The sequence below is a fragment of the Protopterus annectens genome, chromosome 11.part0 (genome assembly GCF_019279795.1).
Source record: "Protopterus annectens isolate FY-2018-M chromosome 11.part0, PAN1.0, whole genome shotgun sequence".
NCBI lineage: Eukaryota > Metazoa > Chordata > Ceratodontiformes > Protopteridae > Protopterus > Protopterus annectens.
In genome coordinates, this window is record NC_056745.1 from 1149429846 (window position 1) to 1149439067 (window position 9222).

Sequence of the window (9222 nt, forward strand, 5' to 3'; positions counted from 1 at the left end):
TTGATGCATAGCTGGGAGAGTTTATCTATTATGCCTAAGTGGGGAATAGTGTTGAAGGCTTTGGCTAGGTCAAGGTAGGTGGCGTGCACTGTCTTCCCTCATCCATGGCTTTGATGACTCTTTCAAAGAAGGCGACCACGTTTAACAGGCATGATCTCCCTTTGACAAAACCAAACTGTGTGGGATCAAGCATTTGGAGGTTGCCAGTGTCCTTGTTTATAATGTCCATGATAATGCGTTGCATGGCCTTGCAGATCAGGCCAGTTAGGCTGATGGCCCTATAATTGGCTGGGTCGGTGGACGCTCTACCTTTGTGTAGATGGATGACAGTGGCTGTCCTCCATTCTGCTGGGATGAAGCCCGTGCACATGCTTTGGTTGAATAGGGTGCCTAGTGGTGCTGAGAGCCCTTACCTGAGTTCATGTAGGACACAGGCAGGGATGTTGTTTGGTCCCATGGAGGCTGTATTTCTTGCCTTTGAGAGGGCATTAATGACCTCCTCCCTGGTGATGAGGGGAGGGGGGGGCAGGTGCTGGGGATGTCCTAGTTTACTGATGGGGAGACAAGGGGGTGAAGTTTTCACTGAACTTGTCTGCCAGCAGGTTGTCTATATCTACAGCATTTGTATATGCAGTATTCTTGACCACCAGTTCAGAGCTGATTTGGGAGTTACCTTTGAGATTGCAGACATATGCGAAGAAGGCCTTGTGATTGTCCTTAGTGGATGTGACCAATTTGGACTCGAAGTCAGTCTTAGAGGATTTCACCAGTGACCTTATTTACTTGCTCAGATAAAGGAGAGATTGCTTCCAACATGGCACCTGCTCCTTCTTGGTCCTGGACAGCAATTTTTTCCTTGTATTATAGTCTGTTTATTGCTGCTGTCCACCAGACAGGGTTACTCTTCCTTGAGGAAGATGATTTGGCCCTGTCAGGTATTGCTGAGTCCATGCAGCTATTGAGGTGCTCATGTAATTTTTTTGGTGTAGGCTTGGACATTAGTGCTTGTTCCAGCTGAAGGGATGTTGGCTGCGAAGCTGCTTAAACCTACTCTCAGCAGGTTGTAGTCAGCATTGGAAAAGCGTGTTTGTTCAACTCTGGGAAGGAGGGGGGGGGGGTCAGGGGAGATGGTGACTTTGAAAGTGATTGCTTTATGGTCGGATCTTATCAAGGAGGATGACACTGTAGGGGGCGGTACAATGGCTGCTCATGTTGGTTAGTACCAGGTCCTGGATGTGTTCACTTCTTGTGGAGGTGTCGACCAGCTGATTCAATGCATTGCCATTGCCGAAGTTGAGGAATCTGTGGGTGTTCGTGTTTGAGCTAGTATAACAAAGCCTTAGGATTACTAGTACATCGTACTTCACCCTTATGCTCCCCATTCATGGTGTAAGGCATAAAGGTGATGTACGGATGTACCTACCTCAGAACGTCTTTGCTGCCAGTCCGAATACCATATTTGATAGTCAGCCTTAATGCTCCATCTGCTGGTTTTCAAACCGTTTCAGATAAGTGTACCATTGAGGTTTTTTCTTCTCATCTTTGATGTACTTACTTTTGTTGTGAGGTTACATGTCATCCAGAAAGGGAACTTGATAGTGTGGGAGACAGATTCCCCATAAGAACCATTATGAGCAGTGTTCATTTTGCTTGGATACTTTTCATACCTCTCAAACTCTTAGAGCAAGAAATCTGGACAAAGGCATAAATTATTGGGGTCAATGACCCAAAAATTGGGACAATTATTAAATATTACTCCTACAAACTTAGAACGTTAATAGAATAACAGATTTTGCATTAGCATGGATTTTCTGAAGGGTATGAGGTCTGTAATTCAAACATCTGTCATTATTTTCTGACTTCAGTTTTTAATTAATTGGCTATGATTTTCCAGAAAACCAAAATTTTTATGAAAAAAATGGACCAAAAATATGAGGGAAAAATCTGGACATTCTGCAAAATCTGTACAGTTGAGAGGTATGGTGCTTTTCGTGACCATATATTTTTCCCAATTTGTCAAGCATTTTTCCTTAAAACTCCTCATAGTTGTCTCTCCTCTTTATTAATCAACCTTGAGAACCAATGTCTTAAGTTGTTGACACAAGGTGCAATGGCTGAATCATCTCGGCCTGAGGGTCAGCCATCCGCCAAGAAGAAGATCAAAAAAGTTAAATCGGATTTGGCTGCTGTACCACCTCCCCCGGACGTCTCTCGAGGATCGTCTGGTCATTCCGTCAGATTTCTCTGTCGCAACAGTTTCAGAGGCAGGTATGGATTCGGTTTCTCACATGTCCTCAGAGGCTCTGCAGACATCCATTATGGATGTTGACGGGGAACCACAACTGATCATATCAGAGGGCTGAGGGGTGTTCTGTTGATTTTTGGTGGGGAGGAGATTTCTACCACTTTGACTGAACATCGACAAGGGTCCTAAACTCCTTAGATCTTTAGGGCTGATGTCCCTTAGAAAAAAAAAAAGTAGAGTACAGTTGAGAGGTATGCCCAGGGCTTCCTTTTCAGCCCCCAATCCCCTCTCAGGAACTCTGTTTAAATGCCTCAAACATGAGGTGGGGGGCTTCTTTTGGCCATCTAAATGTTCAGGGTGTTTGCTCCCTTTGTCAGAGGATGGACCATATCAATATCAAAGAGATGAGAGCTCTCCTCCTTGCTTTTCAGGCCTTCCATACTCTTTTCTTTCCAGGGTTTCTCAAAATCTTTACAGACAATAAAACAGTGATGTGGTACATCAACAATCAAGGAGGGACATGGTCTTATCTCTTGTGCAGACTAGCTCTTCAGGTTTGGGATTTGGCTGTCCAGTATCAGGCGACTCAACAGGCTACTTATATTCCTTCAAAACACAGCCTTGTGTCAGACTCTCTGAGCAGGTCCATAGCACACACTCACGAATGGATGCTTCACAGAGATGTGTTTCTGGACATTGTCCACCAGTGGAGTACTTCTCAGATCTTTTTTTGTCTCCCCTCTGAACAAACATCTTCCTCTCTTTTGCACCAGAATCCCATGTCATCTGGCTTGGAAGGAGGACGCCGTCTCTTTTTCTTGGAAAGGGATGTTTCTTTATGCATTCCCTTCCTTTCCTCTCAAACCGAAGGTCCTGCATATTAATTTCAAAGGGAATGAATGATCTGGAAGCAGATCTCGCCTTGTGAGGAAGAAATGAGCCAGTGGATTGCAGTATACTGATGGTCATCAGACAGCAGGGCACAAACAAAATGTACAGAAAAAGTACTAATTAATTCTAAACGTAATCAGTACCTGTTTTTCCTGCTGTACTCTGGTCCTGAAAAGTATCTTCTCCATTGCATGAGTGTGCACCATCAACTGAAACTCTGTGTTGAGAAGACTAAATTGAGCTGCTGAGGCAACCCATGTTTTGTTGCCTTCTCCCACGATAAAAGGAATCAAAATGTTTCTGTCACATTGTCACTTAGCCAGACAGCTTTCAACCTGTATCAGTTTTTTTAATACTAAGTGCAGTAAACATCTTCTGTTCCAGAAGCTCATTGTATCATATCAGAGCAATTGCTGCATCTGCAGCTTTCTTCAGAAACCAGCTTTTAGTGATATTTGTGCAGCAGCTGCCTGTTTTCTCCCCCTGCAAATGACCAACAGCTGCCAGCAGTTCCTGGCTTCATTCATCTTGTCTGTTGAACCTGTCTTAGCTTCCCTGTGCTCAGTCTGACCCTCTTTCATGGCTGATGAGGAGATCAAAGATTGTAGTGCATTGTCTGCTGCTGGGGAGTGTGCCATAACTCCCCGTTGAAGCCTTGCCAGCTATGCAGTCACTGCCTGTGGGAGGTGTGTGCACACTTCTGTTAATGTGCAGCTTCCCGAATAAGCAGCTCAGTACTCACTCAGCATGGTGCTGGCTTGGCTGTTGTGCTATTTATTGCAAAAAGCCTAGACTGCCTCCCTCTCTCCAGTATAGGGAGACACTACCTGTTTTTTGTTTCAAAACCTTTGTAAAGTACTACAGACTAGATGTTATAAGCAGGTTTTTTCGCTGGTGCTTTCATTCTCAGACAGTACATTATAATAAGGGAGACCACCAGGAGTCTTAGCTTGGGACTCTGGCCTGCTATTAAAGAGGAAAGAATTACACTAACAAGTTACAAAAGCTGTAAACTTAGCATAATGCTAGATCTAGAAAAGCATGTCCACCCTCTGTAACATCCCCACTCATCTTCTCCAGCCTATAATGAATTGGTTCTAGTCTTAGTTTTATTTGACTAGTATTTTGTATGACTTAGCTTGGTTTCAATGAGGCTATGCACCATGTTGCAAAATGGTAAAGGGGAAGTGTATTTGAAACTTGGGAATGTTTTATTTGCCAAGTGAATCTAGCACCTGCCGGCCTCAGTCCTTTTGTTACAAACCTGTCATTATAATTATGTATCTTTCATTTGTTAATTAATTTCACAGCTCAGCAGCTACTTGTTACTTATAATCACCAAACAATTACTTACACATATGCTTAGTTAGTAAAGAAGTCCTTGCATAATCCACCTATGGCCATCTAAACACATTTCTAGCTTACCTTTAGCCACCTCGCACAAATAGTAATACCATACCTACATCCACATCAGCACCTGCTCTTACTGGTAGTACCTGTGCTGCAAGCCTGTACCCTTAAGGTCCCATAAGCCTGCAGCACTTCCCAGAAATGTCTTAGTCATTGGTGATGTATTGTAAAAGACACAACACTTACCAGGTGGCTAAGGATAGGGGGACAGTTAGTTGCCTATCTGGTGCAAGGATTAGGGGTGTCACTAGGGCTGTTAGGTGCATGCACTAACCCAGACAGAGTTACAACCCTGTAGTTGCCAAGGTTGGGGTGAATGATCTTGGGTGTTTCACCCTGTTGGAGATGCTTTGAAACTTTGTCAAGCATTCATGTCATGTCTTTGAAGAGGGTAAGTCCCTGGCATTAAGCAGCATTATCCCATCACCAAGAATTATGCCTAAATTCAAGGATAAAATAATTGACTTCATAAATTACCTAGTAAATTGATGACATTCTAGGGAGATCCAGTATGTGGCTGCATGGAATGAAATAATGAATAGACCAACCTAGTTTGCCAGGGATGGCCTGCATCTTTTGCTCCTTGATTTTCACATGCTAGCTAAAAATGTTGCTTCTGGTGCAATTAATACTATCAAGGTAGTGATGCCGAATGCAGGAAACCGACACAGCAAAATCTCTGAACTTGAGGTCTTCCGTATCATTGAGGACATCAGCATTTGTGTAATTACAAAAACCTGGTTCCAGAGATACTACTCCCTGCATTCCAGTGTACAATGCCTTTCATGCATTCAGGTTTGCTGATGACTATGGGGGCTTATCTGTATTTATTCATAAATCCATTGTTTCTCACCAGATTTCGCGTGATACAAATCTGGAACTGATTGAAGTCCTGGTAATACTCAGTAAAATTAATTGCCACATTATAGCCAGTTGTAGATACCCATCAATGACCCCCTTCTGAACAGGCAGAATGCATTCATTCATGTTGTGTGGGATGTTACACCTCTTACAACCTGTGCATATCTTTGCATTCCAGAGCATTTTCTGAAAAATAAACTTAAAAAACATAAGATAATCAAAGCTTTTCTACTGCAGAACATAATATATTAACAATCTTTGTGTGATTGCATTAATAAATCCTTGCCATTTTTAATTCTGGCTATTATAAGCTGGTAAGCCACCTAATTAAAAAGTTAGACCCAAGAAAGGACTGGATGCCATAAGGAGCTCTGGGTGTTACCTGAAAGTATACAAATAAGGGGATATAGGCTTAAATGAGTTAATCGGTTACACAATTTAGCAGTCAAACAAAATACCTTACTTATGGGTAACTTCAAATATCCACACTGCCCCACTACCCACTAGAGGTAATAATCTTCTTGATCTTCTCCTCACAAACATTTCTGTCAGTTGCACAAGCCCACTTGTTGCCTCCCACCCCAGTCAAGTCTGACCACCTTGCTGTGATTGTTATCTAAGAAAACCTGTTTTGTGGCTCCTGATAACTCACTTATATTCAGGGATTACATCCAAGACCAAGTATTTACTACTTATTGATCCTATTGACAATCACAGATAGCTCCTCGGCAGTACTCATAACTGAGGCTACTGCTTACTGCTCTGAATTTTCTCCCTTTTGGATAGATGCATTGAAGCACCTGTACCAGTCTGGAGTAAGCATAATGGCACGTTTAAAAATAAACTCATACGATGGTACTCAAAAACTCAATAATAAAATAGAAAAGATGAAACTCCTGGTCATCATTAAAAGATACTGAGATCATCATTATAAAAGGGATTTAAAATTGGTAAATAAGTCTCTGAAACATACCATTAGGAAATCTTAGGCCAGCTATGAACTTAAGATTGCAACTAATTCAAATGATAACCATAAAAGCTTCTTTACCTATGTTAGGAAAATTATAAGTAACCTACAATTCTGTACTGAATTTATCTCAAATGGTGCTTCCTTTTATGACCCCATGGACATTGCTAATATCCTTGCAGATAAATTCTCTTCCATCTTCACTCCACCCCATCCTCATCGGTTTCCCCTCACCTTCCCCCTACTAAGATCAGTTTGAATAAAGTCCTTTTTGTACTTTCCAAAATGAAAAACGCTACTTCCATGGGTCTTGACAATATCCATGGATGCCTACTGAGAAGAGTAAAGTCTCACTTAACAAACCTCTCCATCAGTTCTTCAAGCCGAGTCTCACCACTGGCTGTTCTTTCAAATGGATAGGGAGTTTATTTCACAACAGGTGTATCCTCTTCAAAATATATCTGCCCCTCCAAACCATTCTGTTGATGTTGCAGAAGAGGTTTAGATCCCTATACTGAATATTTTGATGCCATCTCAATTGCTGATGTGCAGTAAATCCATCAGTAGTGGGCTGCATGTTGGCTTGTATGCCAGATGCAGGTCACCTCTTAGCGGGGTGAAGGATACCAAGTGTAGTGATAGGGCTTTGAGTTGATTTATGTGGGACATGTTGTTCAGGACTTGTATCCTTTTGGTAAGGTACCTCTGAGGGTGTCCCAGTTGTTGCATTTGTCTGGACAGATACATGTCAAAGGGGACATTGTGTTCAATGATTGGCCTATTGACGGATGAGTAAAGAGGGAGAATAACACCCCTAGATCTAGATACAATCCCTTTGTTTATAAACTGTGCAATATAGAAGGACTTTCTTAAAACAGTAGATGCATGTTGGTCAAAAGTTATGTCACTGTCCACATATGTTCCCAAATACTGAACAGCTGGGTCAACTCTTAGGGGCTTATTGTCAATGTGATAGTTCCCGGGGGGTAGATGACTTAACTAAGGAGACTGTAGTGCATTCTTTGGCATTTAGTTTCAAACCATGGTTTTGACACCATTTAGTTATTTGAGAGGAACCTTCCTGCAGGTTGGCTAAGTCATTTGAGGATTCATTAACTGTTCCTAGCTTACAGTCATCTGCAAACTTAGTCAGCCAGAGCCCTTTGCTATTGGCTTTTACTTCAGAAAAATAGATGCCAAACAGGAGAGGTACCAACACAGAACCCTGGAGTACTCCACTGGTGACTGGTCTCTTTGTGGAGGTAACTTCCCCTGTTTGGATTATCTGTGTCCTATCTGTGAGGCAGTTGGCAATCCAATGGGTGACATAGGGGTTTATTCTGAGTTTATTTAGCTTTTCTGCTATGCCTGAGTGGGAAATTGTGTTAAAAGCTTTGGCTGGGTTGAGATATGCTGTGTGAACCATTTTGCCTTAATCCATTGCTTTGGTGGCCTTTTCAAAAACAGCTACCGGGATGAGTAAGCATGACCTGCTCTTGATTAATCCAAACTGAGACGGATCTAGTGTTTTGAGACTTCCTATGTCCTGATTGATTAATTCAATTAATTCAATGATAAGTCTTTCCATGGCTTTGCATATGAGGCTGGTCAGGCTTATGGTTCTGTAATTGTCTGGATCTGTAGAAGATCCTCCCTTATGCAGCAGAATGACTGTAGCTGTTCTCCATTCAGTTGTTTGAAAACCTGTATGGAGGCTGAGATTGAACAGTGTTGATAGGGGTGCATCCAAAGATTTTGTCAGGACCCATCAATGAAGTATTTTTAGCTTTTAATAGCACTTTTAAACTTGGTCTTGTGTGATAGGTGGAGGTGAGCCAGTTTCAGGTACGGATGGCTGGTAGAGAGTGGTATAGTTCAAGCATATTTATTGGCCAGTAGGTTGACTATATCTTCAATCTCAGTGTAGGTAACATCGTTCACAATCAGCTCAGTGCATTGCTGCATGTGCTTTTGAGATTGCAAACATTACTAAAAATGCCTTGTGATTGTCTTTGGTTTGGCTAGCTATTTTAGCCTCAAACTTGGCTGTCGTAGATTTTATTAAGCTCCTGAGTTGTTTATTTCAGTGGTGAGGGCTCTAGCATTCTGCGAATTAATCTTCTTACTTTTGGTCAAAATTCTTTTCCGTTTATTATAAAGCTTGTTGATATTATGGTTCCACCATTTGGTTTTGTTTTTGTCCTCTACTTGTTCCTACAAGGTACAGCTGCAGCTATGCAGCTGTTTACATGCTGGTATAGTGTGGTGGTGTACGTTTCTACACATTCTGTGGAGTTGACTGGGTCTGGTGGGGATTTGAAGCTTGCCAATATGCCAGTGTATCACTTGGGAGTAGGTAGTTTGTCTTGAAGACATTTCTAAAAGTACCTTGGGTGGAAGAGATCTCTGGTTTTAGTTTTATTTCAAATGAGACTGCTTTATGCACAGACCTAACAAGTGGTGAAGATATGGAGGGGATAGTGCAAGATGCTCCCATATTAGTAAGGACAAGATCCAAGATATTATTCCCACTAGTGGGTACTCTGACTAATTGTTCCAGGACATTTGTATTGACAAAGTCCAGGAAGCTTTGTGCTGGTGCTCTACTGGTAGTCTAGGTTTCCAATCTGTTTAGATCATCTGGGAAAGTGGCATTGGGTTTAATGCTGAGTGATTCTAGTTTCTGTATAAAACTGTGGGGTCCCCTCCTCTTTTGTGTATATTTCTTTGATATAAAGCTAAAATCAAGCGACTTTGGCTAATCAAGTTTGCTGATGATTGCAAACTTGGGGTGGTTATCAAATCCCATTGTGATGCTCAATTTCTCCAGCAAGAGCTGGACCAAACA

At 42.0% G+C, this 9222-nt stretch overlaps 1 protein-coding gene across 4 annotated transcripts in view; it reads left to right on the forward strand.

Annotated features, from left to right (window-relative positions):
* The window catches only part of FAM185A (family with sequence similarity 185 member A), a 1394841-nt gene that overhangs the window by 734835 nt on the left and 650784 nt on the right, over window positions 1–9222 (forward strand). The window lies entirely within an intron of this gene.